The sequence below is a fragment of the Notamacropus eugenii genome, chromosome 2 (genome assembly GCF_028372415.1).
Source record: "Notamacropus eugenii isolate mMacEug1 chromosome 2, mMacEug1.pri_v2, whole genome shotgun sequence".
Taxonomy (NCBI): Eukaryota; Metazoa; Chordata; class Mammalia; order Diprotodontia; family Macropodidae; genus Notamacropus; species Notamacropus eugenii.
Window position 1 is genome coordinate 517,368,536 of NC_092873.1, and position 18,610 is coordinate 517,387,145.

General features: G+C 42.4%; 1 protein-coding gene across 17 annotated transcripts in view; it reads right to left on the bottom strand.

The window, feature by feature from the left end:
- DAB1 (DAB adaptor protein 1) overlaps nt 1–18,610 on the bottom strand; it is a 1,307,076-nt gene that overhangs the window by 305,524 nt on the left and 982,942 nt on the right. The window contains exon 1 of one of the 17 annotated variants that reach the window (XM_072649608.1): nt 6,993–7,177. The exons of the other annotated variants lie outside the window; for them this stretch is intronic. The gene's annotated coding sequence lies outside the window, so the exon portion shown is untranslated. Of the gene's footprint in view, nt 1–6,992; nt 7,178–18,610 lie in introns of those variants that run through there. 17 annotated transcript variants of the gene reach the window in all.

The following is an 18,610-nucleotide window of genomic DNA, read 5'->3' on the forward strand; positions in this document are numbered from 1 at the left end:
AGAGTGGTTGTGGCCCAGACACTCCCTTTCTCCAGAAGCTCCGCTGGACCCCTATTTCCTTGAAGACAACAAAGCAGTGAATGCTCTCCACCTCCAGAGAGAGAGCTGACAGACTCGGAGTACAAATACAAGTATGTTTGCACTTGCCTTGTTTTTCTGTTTGCAACATGGCTAATATGGAAATATGCTTTGCATGACTTCACACATATAAATAATATCACACTGCTCGCCTTCTCCAAAGGTTGCAGAGGGTCTAGAGGGAGGGAGAGAATTTGGAACTCGCTTTTTTAAAATGTGTTAAAAAATAATAAAATTTTAAAATAAAAACTACATACTTCTCAGTCCTTAGAGGCTTTCACAACCTGGCTCCAATACAGTAAACCTTCTCACGCTTACTGAATGTTACATCATGTATGATTTGTTCCAAGCAAACTGGTCTGATTTCTCTTTTTCTTATCATTATCTTTCCTTTCTGAGTGTTTGTCTACATTATCTCCCATCTTTGAAATGAATTCCCTCCTCACCTCCCCTTCTTAAAATCCCCAGATTTCATCAAGGTTCAGCTCATACACAGACCCCTATGCAAAGTCTTGTCTGTTTCTCCCAGCTGTTACCACTCCTCCATCAATACATATTTTATATTTCCATTTCTAGGTATATATTGTCTTCCCCCATAAGAAGAATATAAACTCCTTCAGGTTAAAGTTTAATTCTTTTCTGGTCTCTGAATCCCTAGCACCTAACACATAACAGACACTCAAGAAATAGTCATTAAATTAATGAATGACCAAGTGCTCAACAATTATGTGTCTGATAGAAAAACCTGGAAAGACCTAAATGAACTGATGCAAAGTGAAATGAGTAGAACCAGGAGAACATTGTGCACAGTGACAGCAATATTATTCACTGAAGAACTGTGACGGACTTAGCTTTTCTCAGTAACACAATGATCCAAGACAATTCCAAAGGACTAATGATAAAACATATATACTATTTGCCTCCAGTGAAACTACTGATATTGTTTGAATACAGTCTGAAACGGTTTTCACTTTCTTTCCTTTTTTTTTCTTTTGAGTCTTCCTGTACAAAATGACTAATATGGGGATATTTTACATAATTACACATGTATAACCTATATGTGATTGCTTATCATCTCAGGGAGGGAGGAGGGAAGGGAGGGATAGAACTGGGAACTTAAAACTTTAAATAAACATTTAAAAAATATTTGAGAGGTAAATGAAGACAGAAACTTTGAGAAAAACATACTTTTCCCACCTTTCAGCTTAAAAGAATCTGCACTGGAGATTTATTTTCCTTTTTAAAAGGCACCAAGAGTTTCTTCCCACTGACTAGCGTAAGGGATTCACAACTTGTCACTCTCACAAATAATAATAATTAATAATAATAATAATAAATAAAAATCCCAGATTCACAAAAGCTGCTTCTTTCACTTAGGTGTAAGAAAATACTTGTGTAATGTTTCGCCTCTCTCAGCTAGATTCCTAATGGGCAAATTTCATACTATTTGGGCACTGCTTTTTACCCAAAGTCTCACCAGAGGGCTAAACAGAACACCACTGGCCTAACTGATTTGAGTGAACTAAATGCCCATTTAAAAATAGACTTTGTGGGTCAGCAAGGGCCTGACTAATAACCAGTCCCATCAATTCTCAGCATGTGAGCATGTGGGGTGTTCCATGGTGACTGTCTTTCTCAAAGCCTCCCAGTCCTTTCTAGACACTTGCTCATTAATTCCTTCACCTCTCTAGTTAGACAGAGAGAGGTTACTTGGTGTCAGCACCGTAAGGGACCTAAAGCCTACGGCCTAGGCAATCTCACCTTCCTTTTCCCACATATCTGTGATTTTCTTTCAGGGCTGGAGGATGGCTGGCCTTGTCAGAATGCTCGACCTGGGAGAGGACAAGGGCCCAGAGAGTCCCTTAACAGGGCCCGGCATTGGGATTCTCATTCTCTTGACTTTGATTGTCTGTGACTGCAAGCTAAGTGAGTCACCAGTGAGATATGGAAGGCACAAGTGTTGGCGCAATCAAACTACATTAAGAGCGGGGAAGTCAGAAGACTAGGGAGGGTATAGTCACTCAGTCCTCTGCCCTGGTCAGACCTCATCTGAAGAACTGTGTTTAGCCCTGGGCATCACATATTAGGAAGGATATTGATTAATCTGGAGAGCGTGTTGAGGAAGCCAAAAAGGTTCTTGCAATATAGTAGCCTGGTAAAGGAATAGGTGATATTTTTCCTGAAGAGGAGGAAACTTAAGAAGCATGTGATACTTCTCTCCAAGGGCATGAAGGGCTGTCCTGTAAATTTTCTGTTTGGTCCTAGGGTACAAAATTAGAAGCAATACCTACACTTGGCAAAGTAGCAGACTTAAGTTTGATGCAGAGTTCCTGGTATCAGGAAGCACTCAACAAAAATTTCATTAATGGATTAAAGGAAAAATTTCCTGCCATTTAGAGTAATCTCAACATAGTTTGACCCCTTGGCAAGGCAGTAGGCTCCCCAATAGTAGAGGTCTTCCAGGGCTGAATAATCCACTACGATGAAGAGGAATTTTTGTATATATATATTTCTGGAGTTCTTTCTAACTGAAATTCTGAGATATCCACTGTAAAACTATTACACCTGCTAATTGGGCCACAGGTCCAAGTCATGTAGTCAACTAAATTAAACTTCTGATGACTGAATGACTGAATGAAACATATGAAAAAGGAGTCTGTATCTGAAAATGGCAGGACTGATTTGAGGAAGAGAAGGGAGGATATGGAGAAGGGTCACTAGCTCTAGAACTCATAGAACAAATGACCTAGGATGAAGGAAGTTCAAAATGAAAAGGGGAGGACTGGAGCTATATCTCTGTTCCATTTTGAGGAAAGTACTCAGGCTAGCCCTGTGTTCATTCCTCTCTGGGCTCCACTCTTGACCCACTGCATTTTCTCCATCGAAGTGCCTAGCACAGAGTTATGATTGTTTTTCCTTCATTCTCAAAAAGGACCATGGTATCAGGAAGGTGATGATGCCATGACTGGCAAGTGAACTGGATTTAAGTGATGCAAAGTCACCAGCCTCACTTTCTCGTCTGGAGAAATCTAGAATATCTAGCACAGAGTAAGTCCTTAATAAAGGCTTGTTGCCTTCTCTGGACCTCGAAAAATGTGCCAGCTCTGATATCAGAGAACTGAAGTTCAAATCTAGACTTGGTCACTTACAATCTCTATGACTTTTGGGAAATTTAACTTTCCTCAAAAGGAAGGATTTAGCCTAGATGACCTATCTGTGATCCATATAGCATCTAGAACTGTAAGATTGGGACTGTGTATTCCCTTCCAGCTCTGTATCTGAAATTCTGGACAAGATACCTGAAATGCCACACTCAAAGAAATACAGATATCATAGCCTTACACTGGTCACCAGGCTGCTAGAGGGGGCACAGCATTAGTCCCTCCATACACTAGGTTTGTAGGGGGCAGGCAGAAAGATGACAGGTACAGGAATATGTATCATGTACTCTCATGGACAGGTCATTTGCATTGATGCTCTCTGCTCACTCATTCAGTTCAAAGAGGTCAGACAGAACAGCCTTGATCTCAGGAACTAAGCAAGGTCTGTTACCAAAGGCAAAGCCAAGTACCTATAGCAACCAGAATGAGATATGAAAGGAAAGAGATATCGGTAAATGAAAGACTATCCAGTTATAAGACAAGGTTGGTAAGAGGCCTCAAGGTCAGGCAATATAAGGATCAGATCAATGGAGTGGGGATTATCTAGCCTAGAGGAAAGAAAACCCAATGAGGCAACGTACATCACCTTCAAAGATTTGAAAGACTGTAGAATGGAAGAAGGATTGAGGATAGCAACAGAAATAATGGATGTAAGCTGCAGAAGGGCAGATGTAGGCTTGATTAGGGGAAAAAGAGAAGCCAAAACCTCCCAACAACAAGAAGCATCCAAAGCGGTTACCTCCATCCAGAGTGGCACTGAAGGTCTTCAAGTGGAGACCGAATGACTGCCAATCAGCATTTTCTTACAACCTCCCTACAAGACACTGTTTGTCCCATGTCATAGGTGAGGAAATTGTAGCCCAGAGGTTAAGGAACTGTCTCAAGACCCCACAGCTAGGAAGTGTCAAGAGACAGGACGTGAACTCAGCCAACTCTGAGTCCTGTGTTTGAATCATGACACCATCCATTGGTAGCAATAAGTATTTCCAGGCTCAACATCCATTACAGCTTAAAAAAGGCAAAAAGAATCCCTGAAAGTGAGATCCTGCACAAGAGGGATGGACAGTGTACAGAATGGAGAGAAACAGGATCACCACCTTCATGATGGCGGGGTGGTTTATGGGTCAGTCAGTCAACAAGCATTTGTTAAAGGCCTACTATGTGCTAGGCACTGTGCTAAGTGCTAGGGATACAAAGGCAAAACAACCAAAGCAACCAATTTCTGCCAGTCAAGGAGCTTGCAACATAATGGGCGAGACAATATGCAAACAACTTTGCATGCAAAATCCACGTACAAGATAAATCCAGAATAAATCTGGGATAACTTCAGAGGGAAGGCATCAAGGTTAAGGAGGGTTGGTACATGGTTCTTGCCTAGTGTGGGATTTTATCTGAAACTTGAAGGAAACCAGGGGAGTCAGGAGGTGAGGATGAGGAGGGAGAGAGTTCGAAACACAGAGGACAGCCAGAATCAGGGGATGTTGTGTCAGGTTCAAGAAACAATATGGAAGCTGGTGTCACTGGGATCACAGGATATGTGTGGGAGTGTGATGAGTAGCAGATGTGCAAAATGTAAGAAATGTAAGGTGGAGGGCTTTGAATGCTAAAATATTATATTTGATCCTGGAGATAGTAGGAAGGCACTAGAGTGTGTTAAATACAGGGAGACAGATGATATAGACAGACCTCACTTAAGGAAGTGTAGTTTAACTGCTAAGTGAAGGATGGATGAGAGTGGGGAGAGACCTGAGCAGGGAAACCAATCAGAAGTTGAATTCAGATGGGAGGGGTTGAGGGCTTAAACCAAGGTCACAGCCCTGTCAGAAGTCATATTTGAAATTCTCTTCCAATATTTCACATTCTGTGTCCCATCTCCTAACTGTCTGTATTCTAAACTCCATCTGGCTCAGATGACCTGTGTTCTACAGTCCCACCCAGCTCTGCCATTCTCAAACACTCTCCATAAGAAGCTAGGTTAAAACAACTGAGGAGTCTAGTAATTCAGGAAGGGGGCATCCCCTACAACCCAAAGCTGCCTTTTGCAGTGAAAATCAAATGCCAGTTTCAAGCCTCGAATGTCATTTAATTTTAAATCGTCAACAGGATGAGGCATGACCTCCAGTTCTCCTGACTTCTTCTCCTTCATTATTTGCTCTTCACATCCGGGTTAACAACAGCAACAACAACAAAAAAAAACAGCTAGAAGGAAGCACAGTACCTCTAATAGTGACAGAAGAAATAGATTCCCCATACCAGAAAGCCCTGGGTATTATTCCTCTCAGCGACTCACGCTTGTGTCAAAGCTTGAGAAAAGCACTTTCACATGCTTTCCAACCAGGCTACAATTCCTCCAAGGTCCAATTTTCTTGCTTATTGAAATGCCACCCCCTCCTCTCCTGCCTCCAATAGAAACCAAGCTTTTTTAGAAGAAGCATGCAATATGCATGCTAAAGAACATGGCCCTTCTGAAGTCTTTTACCGCGCCAGAAAAGAAGGCCATGGTCCAGATCCAATTCCACATAATTTGGGACTGTAGAGTGACATTTCTGGCAAGTGCTTCCCCAGGGGCATAAAGGCAGACCTCTAGGAAATGGAACTGAGAGCAAGCCCCGGTTCTTTCTCTTGGCTTCTACTTCCCTCTCTGTAAAGTGAGATGGTTGGGAGAGGTAATCTCTAATGAAGAGGACCCATGAGGCTTTAAAATTCAAATTAATAACATTGTAGGTTCTGAGTCACTCCCTCCTGAGTTCTAACATTTTATGCTCTAATATTCTCTGAACTAAGGTCCCTTCTATGTCTTACATCCTCTAAGGTCCCTTTCAGCTCTGACATTCTATATTCTAAGTTCCTTTCCAGTGCTAATACTCAATGTTCTGGGATCCCTCCCACATCTGACATTCTATAGTGTATTAAAAAGCTGTATGACCTAGGTAGACTTGATTCCTGCTTCTGAAAAGGATGATATGGTGCAGTAGATAGAATGGTAGTCCTGAAGTCAGGGAAAACCCAATTTCAATTTTGGTCTCAGACACTTACTGATTATGTGACCTTGGACAAGTCACTTCAGCCTGTTTGCCTCAGTTTCCTCATCTGTAAAATGAGCTGGAGAAGGAAATGTAAAAAGAATAACCCCAAATGGGGTCATGAAGAGTTGGACACAGCTAAAAAAGTGATTAAACAATACCCATGGTGTTCAACTCACAGTTTTTAGGAAGCAAAGGGTATTCCCCTAAGGTCTAAGAGTTGGTGTGGCTTTAAGCCTTACCAGCTGTATGGAAAGTATGTGTATCCCTAACACATAAAAGGCACCAGTGACTGTTGAACTGGATTAATGTCTATGATTTTTTATGGAGTTCTAACATTCTATGTTTTAAGATCTAAGAGTCACTTCCAAACTCTGACATTCTAAGTTCTATGGTCTAATAGGCTATGTTCTAAGGTTCTTTCCAATCTGTTTACTTTCCAACATTCTGTGTTCCAAGTTATCTCTCAGGTGTGACAGTGTATGTTCCAAGGTCCCTTTTAGAGCTCCCATTCAACGTCTGTAGGCTCCTTCTAGCTCTGTTCTAAGGTCCTAAGAACCTCCAAGCTCTTACATCCTACTGAAAAATTTACCTCCAAAAGAAGCTGACTTTCCCAGGGGAAAAACCTCAGAACAACCTCTAAAATCAAACAAAACCCAACAACCCAAGAAAATTAATTTGAAGCATTCTCCTAGCAGACAATGACAAGAAACAAAGTTATGTTACCCACCTCGGGAAGCCGACAAACAGTCTTTGACAGCCAGCAAAGCCTGGGCACCTCTCACAAGTGGGGAGAGGCCTTACAAAGAAGGAAGGACAAAGTACATAGCTGGGATCGTAATTATGCCTGGAATGTGTGCCCTCCTTAACCATGAGCCTCTCAGAATCACCAGCTGGCTGCAGAGAACAACTCAGGTACTACCTCCAACAGGAGGCCTTTCCTTAATCTCATCTTGCCTGTCTGTTCTTTCCTCCTCCCCTCCCTTCCTCTCCCCACTCCCTTCTCCTTCCCTCTCAGTCTCTCTCATTTTCTCTCCTATCTTTTCTCATTTTCTTCCTCTGTCTCCCACATTCTCCTCCCTCTCATCTTTCTTCAATTTCCAATAGAGCATATGATAGCATGCCCTATTACCATTTTAAAGTCACCAATTTATCTCCTCTTGGGTGAGCAAGATAACCAAGGGACAGACACAATTCAATACCACAAGTATTACACTAAGCACCCACTCTCTACCCTAGTACACTGAAGCTGAGGCTATGTGTTGCAGTGGATAGAGATCTGGTCTTGGAATCAGGAAGCCCTGAGTTCAAATCCAGTCTCAGACACTAGCTGGGTGACTCTGGGCAAGTCACTTAATCTGTTTCCCTCAATTTCTACAACTGTAGACTATGCATAATAATAGCACCTACCTCCCAGGATGATTGTGAGGAACAAATGAGATAGTTATAAAGCGCTTAGCCCAATGTCTGGCAAGAGAATGTACCAAGGGTGTGCTGATTGTGGTTACTACCCAACGCTATCAGCTGTAGGACGTAAATTCCTGAAATCTTTGAAGCAATCAACTTATTTTGTAGGGAAGGTAGTGAACATCCTGGTACAATGGAAAGAAGACTAGATTTCAAGTTAGAAGATGTTAGGTCTGGAGTTGTTGACTTTCCCACTTAAGCTGATTGTAACCCTTCACAAGTCACTTCCCTTATGAGGACCTTGGTCTTCTCATGTGTCAAAATGAAGATATTTGTATCTATTGTTGACTTAGAGTGGGAAGAGTCGGTACAGGGCGTCTCCTCCAATCCACTCAATTTATAGGTGAGAAAGCTGGAAGCTCAAAGCAACATCTTCTCCACAAAATCTTTCCCAATTCTCCCAACTGCAAATGCCTCTCTACCAAAATTATTCCGAATTTACATTGTAAGTATTTTGCACACAGTATCCATTGTGTTTCCTCTGGTAGAATGTAAGCTTCCTGAAGGTAGGAACTATTTCATCTTGATCTTCATACACTCAGCATCAAGAATCAGATCAAAAAGATAAATACACACACATATGTATATAAATGAATGCTTTTGGATATAGCAAAACCACCACCACCACAACTAAGTTGAGTCTGAGTAATAAAAATGACCAAAAAGCCTTGGAAATCTACACGAAATGCTCCAACACATCTGTGACCTCATTGATTTAGACAGACAACCCAAAGTTGTAGTTTAACCCATGTAGACTTATATAGTTCTTGCCCATGTCCTCCCATAAATTGACCACAGTGGGTCAACCCAACAGGCTGGAGAAAGCCTTTCCTTTCTCTGCCGCTGTGGCGGTACCAGTGGAGCCCATCAGCCATCCACCCAGCATTCCTCCTTCTTGCCATGAGACCCGTCGGTCTTCTTCTCCTTGATGACTTTCCTGATTCCTGCCCTTCAGAGTCCCTCATCTGGCTGCAGCCTGCTCACACTCCACATGTGCCCCTCCACTGCCATTTCTGTGATGAACATTTCTTAAATCTTCCATGATGGTGGCGGTAGTGATGAAAGTAATGATGATCGATGATGTGTGCAGAACATGCCTTACTACCACCTGCAACCCCAGTAGAATACATATATACACACACACACACACACACACACACACACACACACACACACACGGCCCCCCTTGCCCTCTGAAGAAGCTTGGAATTAGTCATTAAACTTCACAATTCTCCAAAGGCATTCCAGCCTGCCCAACTCTGGGGGAGAGATGAAGACATATATCTTCTTCTTTGTGCAGAGGCAGGGAAGGAGGATGTGGAATCCTATATATACTAACAGATGAGTTGATTTCTTCGTTAGTTTTGTTGAACTGTCTTTCCCCCTTTCTTTCAAAAATATTTTGTTATCAAGCAATGACTCACTAGGAAAAGGAGGGCAGGATCTAGTTGGAGATAAAGATGTTAAAAAAGATAAACACAATTTTTTAAATATTAAAAATATTAAAAACCTCATTGATTCGTTGATAGATCAATGGCTTGCTCAAAGTCATCCATGCAGTAAGTGATCTGTCCTCCGATTGCCAGTCTGGTGATCTCAATCTCTTATCAGGGGATTTCTGATTGTTGGGGCACCTCTTTAAACTAACAACTGGTCTCTAAATGCTTCAGGCTGCAAAGTACTATGCACTAATTATGTCAGGGAGTACAAGGGAGAGAGAGCTCCTGATTTGGAGGCAGAGGACTGGAGTTCAAGTATTAACTCTCAAGAATCTGTGTGACATTGGGTGAATCACCTCATACCCTTTGTAAAATGGGGGAGTTGGCCTACGTGGCCTCTGAGGTCCCTTTCAGCTCTTTCAGTGGCAACATTTGGGGTAGCATCTTCATCATCTTCCACTTCTGTGCTCTGGCTTATACCTCGAATCTTTCACTCTATGCTCTTGCTCCAGGACTCTGGGCTTCTGACTGGTGAGGACCCATCACATATGGCCTGGACCTTAATCCACCATGCTCCTTATGGCCAAGAAGCAGAGCCATCCCCATTGGCCCCTTTCCTACTCTTGCCTTGAGAACAGCAGTCAAGGTAGTATGACCAAAACACCCCTGTCCCTGGCCACCGCTCTTTCGGATGAGTGCTCTCAGTCTGATAGAAAGTAAGTATCCTTAGAGCATGGAATACATCACTTTTGTATTTGTGTCCCCAGTGCTTAGCACAGTGTGTGGCACATAGTAGGTCCTTCAGAAACACTTGTTGATGACCGTTGTGAAGGATCACTGAGTGCAGTGGAATGGGAGCTAGATTTGGAGTCAGAATTCATTGATTCAAATCCTACTCCCATCATTTACTATTGTGTGACCTTGGATAAGTCACATAACTTCTCCGCCTTGGTTTCTCCCTCTGTAAAATGAGAGCTCTGGGCTAGAGGACCTCAAAGGCTCCTTCCAAATCTGAGTCTGCTGTCTCTACAAAATGTCTGCAAACATTTAGCAAACCTTAAAAAACTATGCTGTAATAACATGTGCTATGAGTGACTATCATTATAGTAAAGGGACTGAAGGGCCTCAGTTCCCCCCACTCCCACACCAGGCTGGGGATGGAAGGGCAGCTCACCAAAGTAGTCCTTTCTCCATGTAATCCCCCTTGATTAAGTGTCTAAGGTGTGCAACAGGTTGTGTTAGGTTGGTGCTGGCAAGGGTGCAAGGAGGAAGACCGAATGCTTATCTTTGAGGAACAAAATGATTAGTAAACATTGGAATGGACTCAGTATCTTTCAGCCAAGATATCTGAAGCACCTATTGCGTGTGATGCAACACAACAACCACTGGAAAAGCATCCTCCTCCACAGGACTGGAACAAGGAGAGGACACTGGGATGGCGGGCAGCCAAGGCTGGCTTACAGTTCCCGTACCTTGGTCCCAGTAACGCAGAGACAGTTTATCAAATGAGAGGACTTTCAGACTTTGGGTATGGTCGGCCACTGGCTAGAACAGCACGCATCTGACTCTGCCAAGAGAAATGCTCTCAGCCAAAGTTCACTGCCTGCTTAAAGCCTTTGGATGCCCTTTGATCTTGAGCTGAGGCTAATAGTGAAAATGAAGAGTCTTTATGTTTATTTAAGAATCATATGATCCGCAGAGCTGGGAAAGGACCTCAGAGGCCACAGTCTGATAGCAACCTGAACAAGAACCATGTGACCAGCACCCCAAGGGAAGGGCCAGCCTCTGCGGGAAGACTTCTAGGGACAGGGAACCAGCCCCTCCAAGGCAGCCCATTCTACAAGGGCCAACATTGATTGGGAGGAAGAGTCTTTTTGTTTTGTTTTTTCTAACAAGCCCATCACACTAATTTGTAATCAGAAGGACTGAGTCTCCAAACCTGCTTCTAACCTCACCTATGTTACCATAAGAAATCATTCAACCTTCCCATGAGCCTCAGGTATTTATCTAGAAACAGAAAATATCTATAAACAATAATAAATAAACAATAATAATGTTATCTCCCCAGGGTTATTGAGCCCAAATCAGATAACATCAACAAAATTCTTTGCAAACATTTGGGAGCTGGGGATGACAACGGAGGTCTAGAGTCATGGTTTCATCAGTACGAGCAGTAATTATTTCATTTTTGTCTTCGGGTCTTTTGTCTTTGCCAGCACCTAGCAAAGTGTCTGGTACCTGGTAAGCATTTAATAAACATCTGCTAATTGATCATAGGGAACTCCTAGCATGTAACTTCCTTTCACCCACAAGGGTCACAACTACTCCGTAACGCAGAGACTTAGCCCATTTCTGAGGTAATGGGAGATTAGGCCAGTTAAGGATTGTCACAATTACTACGTATAAGCCAGGGTTTATAAACCCAGGTTTTCCTGACTATCTTTCTTAAGCACAATATAAAAGTAAGACATTATTAATGCACGTATAATACATTACTGTGTTATTTAAATTGCCTGTGTGACACTAGAAGCCCTGAGAGGTGGGGCTTCTCTATTGGTTGACCTCTGATTGTGCCTCAGCACATAATAAATGCATAACTGACGTTGTCAAATCACTCCCATTCCATGTAGCAGGTCCTTCTTCATTCATGATGCCGGGAACTCTCTCTCCCAATGGCTTTGCAACTTTAAATACCTTAGAGTTGAAGTGACTCGATCAGGGTCACACAACCAGAATGTGTCAGAGATGGATCTTCCAGTCTCCACTGTCAGTTTTCTCTTTGTTACATTATGCTAGCTCTTGCAATGAGTCATCTAAATATTATCAAACTACACATGGGCAAAGGGCTGATCACAGTACCTAGCACAGAGTAGATACTATATAAATACCAGCCACCATTACAGCTATCATCCTCATCTTTAAGATGTCGTCAGTTTTGACAAGGGGCTTCTTCAGGAACAAACTTCTCCAGAATGTGGGTCACAGCATCTCATGTCTTGAATATAAAATACCAGTAAATCACCACTCAGAGTCTCAGCCAAATTTGCCCAAGTTTCTCATTTGCAGAGCTAGATGGTGGCCAGCCAACCAGTGCCATGCTCAAAGCCAGAGTCCTGGACCTTTTCACTTGTTCCTTCACTTGCTCATTAGCTGGAGCTTCCAAGAGATTGCTTCCCCATCTCCATTCGAATGGAAGCAGAAGGCTTGCACTGAGCTGCCCCACACTATTTAACAAGGCCAGCAACAGACCCCTTGAACTCCGTTTCACTCACTGCTTGGGAGGCCAGAACCAGCATTATGTGTCTGTTCAGTGTTTGCAAGGGGCACCTCAGCCTAAAGCTGGCCTCATTATCATGGAGCAGATGGAGCATTTGGATGAAAGCTGGCTTACTCAAGTTGGGGAAAACTGGTTGTTTGTAACAATGGAATGATTAGCTCAGGGTTGTTTTACTTGTTGTCAGGCTAGGAGCCTTTGGAAACAAGAAAATGCAGGCTTTATGGGATTTCAATGGGAGAGCCTTAATCCTGAACATCCGTACAAGAATTATTGGGGTAGGTACCCTCTCCGAGATAAAAACTCCACTATCACAGCTTAATAAAGTGACTCAGTGGAGCAAGTTGGGCACCTGAAATCTCACCATTGAGGCTTTCCTGCTGTGTGACCCTGGATGAGTCACTTAACCCATGACTCAGTTTCCTCATCAGCAAGAAAATAACAGCACCTACCTCCAAGACTGTTTTAAGGCTTGCATGAGATAATGTAAATTCTAAAAAGTTATGCAATTTGTAAATGTTAGGTAGGGATAGTAGCAGAAATGTAAACTCCCTAAGGAACATGTTGTTTTGTCTGTGGTCTTTGTATATGTCCAGCACCTAGGACATGAAGTATTTACACAATGCTTGTTGGTTGAATGGTTGTTGTAGAAGGAGGCATCTGAATTGGAATTTGAAAGACTTCAAGGAAACCAGGAGGCAGAAATGAGGAGGGAAAAGTTTCAGTTCACAGGGAAGGGCAGTCATACAAAGTCTTGCTGGAGAAACAGCATTTCTAGTACTAGGTAGCAGAGATTGTGAGAGAAGACATCTTGAGTTCCTCTTCATCAAATCAACAAGTCAATCAATCAATGAGCAGGTTATTGCCTCCTATTTGCTTGGCACTGTAGAAAGTGCTAGGGACTTCAAGATAAACACAAAGTAGTCCCTGTTCTTAAGGATAGGATGAACCATGGTTTGCTCACATAGAATATAAGCTACCTGAGGACAGAGACTGTTCGATATTTGTTCTTGTATCCTTTGCATCTAGCAAGTGACAGACAGTATTCATCAAGGCTCATCCATGCATCCCAGACATTACCAGACATATCCTATATTTATACTTTCATAACGTCTGCCTGAATTTGTGTTCCACGGGCAGCCTCCAAGAACTCTGGGTCACATCCATGCTCTAATAAAGCATCAAAGCAGAATTTTAATTGATCTATTAATCAAAGTTTAGTAAGCATCTCTGAGTTGGCTGGCATTGTGCCAGGTATTTGGGGAACAAACAAAGTTGTTTCTACCCTCAAGGAGCGAACAGTTCCTTATTACGTTATTGATGAAAAAAAACTGTCTCAGGTTGTGACATCATTTACTAGGGGAGGAAGGATGCTAGGTATGAAAGCGAAAATATCCACGATTTTATAAACATGAGTATTTCCTCCACTGAGCCTTATCCCAACCCCTCCATACTTTAATAATTTGTTTTTAGAAGTTATTATGGCTGAAAAAATAATTTGTGCTCTGGCGGTCAACCTCATAACTAAACAAGACTATCTCATAGAGCATCTCCAACAAGTGATTTGAGATCTTGTTGGACAAATACACTTTAAGTATTTATTCATCCCTATTTTCTCTGATGACCTCTAATGATGGGGGAATCACTACCAATCCTTTTTTGGAGACGATAGTTCTAAATATGAGGAAGATAGTAATATGATGACAAACATGACATGTGACATGTGATGACATGACATGATATAATAGAAAAGCCTCGGACTGGGAGTGTTACTAATTTTCTATTTGATTGTGGGGCAATAATTTCATTCCACTAGACTTTATAATATAAAAATGTTGGACTGGATGGCCCTAAAGGTCCCTTCCAGGTACAGGTCTATGATCCTTTATAGCTCTGATGAACTTTTTTATACATTTGTCACTTAGTCAACAATTTTGTCAATGAGCATTTATTAAATACCTACTATATGTAGATTGGAGTTACAAAGAAAGGGAAAAAATAGTCCCTTCTCTTAAGGAGTTCAGTCTAATGTCTGAGACAACATGCAAATGACTGCATAAAAATAAGAAATATGCAAATTAATTTGGAAATAATCAACACAGGGAAGCCATGAGTATTAAAGGGGGTCAGGAAAGGCGTCTAGTGGAAGGAAGGATTTGTGTTGGGTGAAGGGAGTCAGAGACACCAGGAAAGGCAGGCAGTGAAAATGTCTGGAGTCAGATGAAGGAGCATCCTGCCCCAGGAACTGCAACATTGGATGAAGAGTACACGGGAGCGAGGGAGATACCAGGGCTTTGAATCCTTTACATCACACCATTACTCTGTGAGATCAGAATATCAGCTGGGGAGGAATTCGCTCCCCCCTGGCCCTGTAAAGGTGAGGTAACCTGGGAGGAGAGATCGCTTTCCCGAAGTTGCCAGGCTCATTAGCCTCAGAACAGGGATTCAAACCCAGGTCTTCTCACTCCAAATCTAGAAATGGGATTTTTTTCTTCTTTTCATATGTTCTATGACTAGCTGTTTTCCCCTTTTCCCATTTTTCAAAACCTGCCCAGCTCTGACAGCCCGGCTGTTCGATAAATGCATGATGCTAATAGCAACAATTACCTCAAAGCAAACATTTTCTCACCAGATTTTCTCCTCTATGTCAAAATGGCCCTTATTTGTTATTCAGGATAATGGGAATGGGCCACTTTTATTGACTTCCCAGGCTCCGAGTAGGCAGTTAAGGGGCTGAATGATGGGGTTACTAAATGGAACTTTCCATAGATGGATATCGAGATGTGAAACAGCAGCTCTGGCCATTGTGAAAGAAACACGATTATTTACACGTAAATTTCGAGGCATGGGGTGTATTTTGCCCATTTTGTGATAACAGAGACAGGATTTGATTTATTGCGCTCCCTCCCTCCCGAGACCACTCATAGCAATGTCTGCACCTCCCCTAGCTTTTGCTGTCTATGCTGTATTTCATTGCTTTGTAATAAAAAGAGCTGATGTTTGTACAGTGGTCCATGTTTGCAAAGTGCCTCCACTCTCAAAAACAACCCTGAGAGGGAGTGGATAGGAGGGCATTTTGATCCCCATGTTATAACAAGATCTGGTCTCACTCTGTCTTTATCACTGATGAGGAAACTGAGGCTCTAGGAGAACAAAAGATTGCTGCCAAGGTCCTTGCTGGATCTCAGGTTTCTCAGTGGTAAAAAGAAGTCAGATCAGATCTGAACTCCCTTCTAATTCCATCACACATAACCCTAAAGTAATACCTACTATATATTACATTTTTCTGTTGTTGGTTTGCGTGGATACAAAGTATCGGAAAGTTCAAGCAAGCAAGCATTTATTAAGTGTCTACTTTGTTCCAGACACAAGGAAGACAGAGTCAATAAATGAAACAGTCCCTGGCCTTTGAGAAGCATATAACCTAGCCAAGAGAGACAATATGTCCACATAAAATTATATGAAAAGAGATATAAAAGATCTGCAAAGGATGGAATTGAGAGTAGGGATATGTCCTAGGGATGGGGGGGTGGTTGAGAAAGGCTTTATTTAGTAGAAGAGAGCTCTACAGCTAAGCTTTGAAGGAAATAGGAGATTCTTAGATGAGAGAGTAAGAAGGGAGTCCACTCCAGGTACTGGCGACACGCAGTCCTAGGGCACTCAAACCCATGTCTCCAACTCCATTCATCAGGGTGCTTTGCCATCAAATGTCTGGATTTCTCCTCCTGGCCTAAACGCACCTTGAGGGTAGGGGAATCCCCATGGTTTACCTGCCATCATACCTACCTCAACACTTGTCACAGACATTTGCCCAAAGGAATGTCTGCTCCTTAAAGGCAAAGATTGTTCCAATTTTGTCTTTATGTTTCAAGTGCCTAGCATGGAGTCTGGTATACAGTAAGCATTTAATAAATGCTTGTTATTTGACTGGCTGAGATTAGCAACTTAGTGATATAGAATGAGTATAGTATGACAGAAGAAGCAATTGTCCAATAAACAAACCTTTAGCAAATACCTACTCTATGCCAGGTACTGTTCAATGTACTGGTTCTTGAACTATGTATGGTCTTAACATCTGAAGATCTGAGTTCAAGTTCTGACTTAGTCATTTTGTGGCACGTAACCACTCAAACCCTCATTTTTCTCACATATAAAATGGGATAACAATCTATGCACTGCCTATAAGGCTCTCATGTGGCGAAATCACTCTGTAAACCTCAGGGCAAAATAGAAATGGCAACATATAGGAAAAGTTATTTGAGTTTGCTGAAAGTAGCATTGAATTATACGTAGAAAACAAAGCAAATCCTCAGATAGGGAATGGGTTTGAAAGGGACAAATAGCTTGTTTTTGATAGATTCTGTCCCACCTTCCCAACCCCTGACTTTGGATTTCTTCAGATGATTTAAGTTCCTTCTTAGACTCAGCAGTTCAGAACCCTTCACTTCCCTCACATCTCTAAGGTACAGTTTCACTTATTCTCTCCCAGCGAGCAGGGACAGGACACATGCCAAGATGCAGAAGGTATTTTTCCAGCAGCAGCATCTGGCTCCTTGGCAATTCCTCTGAAAACTGCCTTGGCAGCTTTCCAATGGCCGGGGGTCAGACATAGCTATACTGCCCGGGAGCTGGCTGGCTCCTGTCTGGCCCTCCCCATCCTGTCCCGTCCTGACCTGATGGCCCATTATGCTTGTCAGATTTCAAGCTTCTGATTTACTTTGTGAAGAGCCACTGGGCTAAGGCTTCTTCGGAAATATTTGCTGGCAAAAGCCATTAAGTTCGTTACTGAACAAAGACTCCCAAACTTGTGAGCCAATCCTAGGTCCTACGGGGAAGCTTAAAGAACTCCCAGCATCCCTTCTGCTCCAACAATCAGGAAGAGCAGAAGCCTAAGGTGTAAGAGAGGAATTCTAGTCAATTCAATAAATTTAAGTGAACAAGTCATCCATTCAATCGTTCATCTCTTCTACCACCATTTATTAGGTGCTTGCTGTGTTCAGGGCACTGAACTAGAATGTGGGGGAAAGAGGAAGCTTAGATATGTTTGATTCTCTGCCCTCATGGGGTTCGAAGTCTAGCAGAGGGAGGAGATACGCATGAATGATGTGACAGTACACAGCATGACATCACTATGACACAGGTAGTATCTGAGGTCTGAAAACAGAGGCCCTTACCGATGGTTGGAAGGGAGCATTTACTAGAAGTGATGTTTCATTTGGGCTAAAACGTGTGTGCAAGATCTCAAACTGAAGAGAGGAAGAGAGGTCATTCTAGGTCTAAAGAACAGCTTGACAAAGCTTCTGGAGGGGGGAACAGACAGGGCAGAATCTTGGTCGACAGAGAACACTCCAGTTGAGTATGACAGAAAATGATATCAAGGAATAGGTGCTATCAAGGAGTGGTGAGGGTGTTGCTCAGCCTTCATTTTCAAAGAGGACCAGTGGCATCATGGGGTGATGTCTTAAATTGTGAGTGAATTGGATTTAAGTGAGGCAAAGTTGTACAAAGTCATCAGCATCACTCTCTTTTCCAGAGTCATCAAAGGTAGATTGGCTCCAGATAGTAAAGGTCTCTGAATGCTAGGCGAAGTCATCTTAATTTCATTCACTGGGATTACCAGTAGCCATAGGGCATTTGAACAGAGAAGTGACACACGTAGATTGGTGTATGTGGATATCTATCCATATGCACAAACACATATATTAACATACAAACCCTAATACTGGAAGGAGTGAAAGGGACCATCTAGTCCAACCCACAAGCCAAGATCAATCCCCTCTATATCATATTCAAGAATTAGGCATCCACCATTTTTTCCCAGTGGAAAGACTGGTAAGACAATGACGCAAAATGCTCTGACCCCAGAATGCAGCTCTAGGGTTCTGAGGCATAAGGGTGGAAACAACGTAAGGTATTACGTTACATTACTCAGGACACATGGATAAAATAAGACCAATTTTGTCCTCAGTGACTTTCTGATCTAGTAGGGGAAATAAGGAATATTTCCTAGTGGAAATAAAGAATGTTCTCTCCTCTTCCTTCCCCTCAGGATAGGACCACTGTTCCCCCATCTCCTCACGGGAATAAATTTTTATTAAGCTACAACAAAACTGACCTTGGGACTCGATTGGCTCAGGCTTCTCTTGGCATTTTTCTGGTTATCAGAGT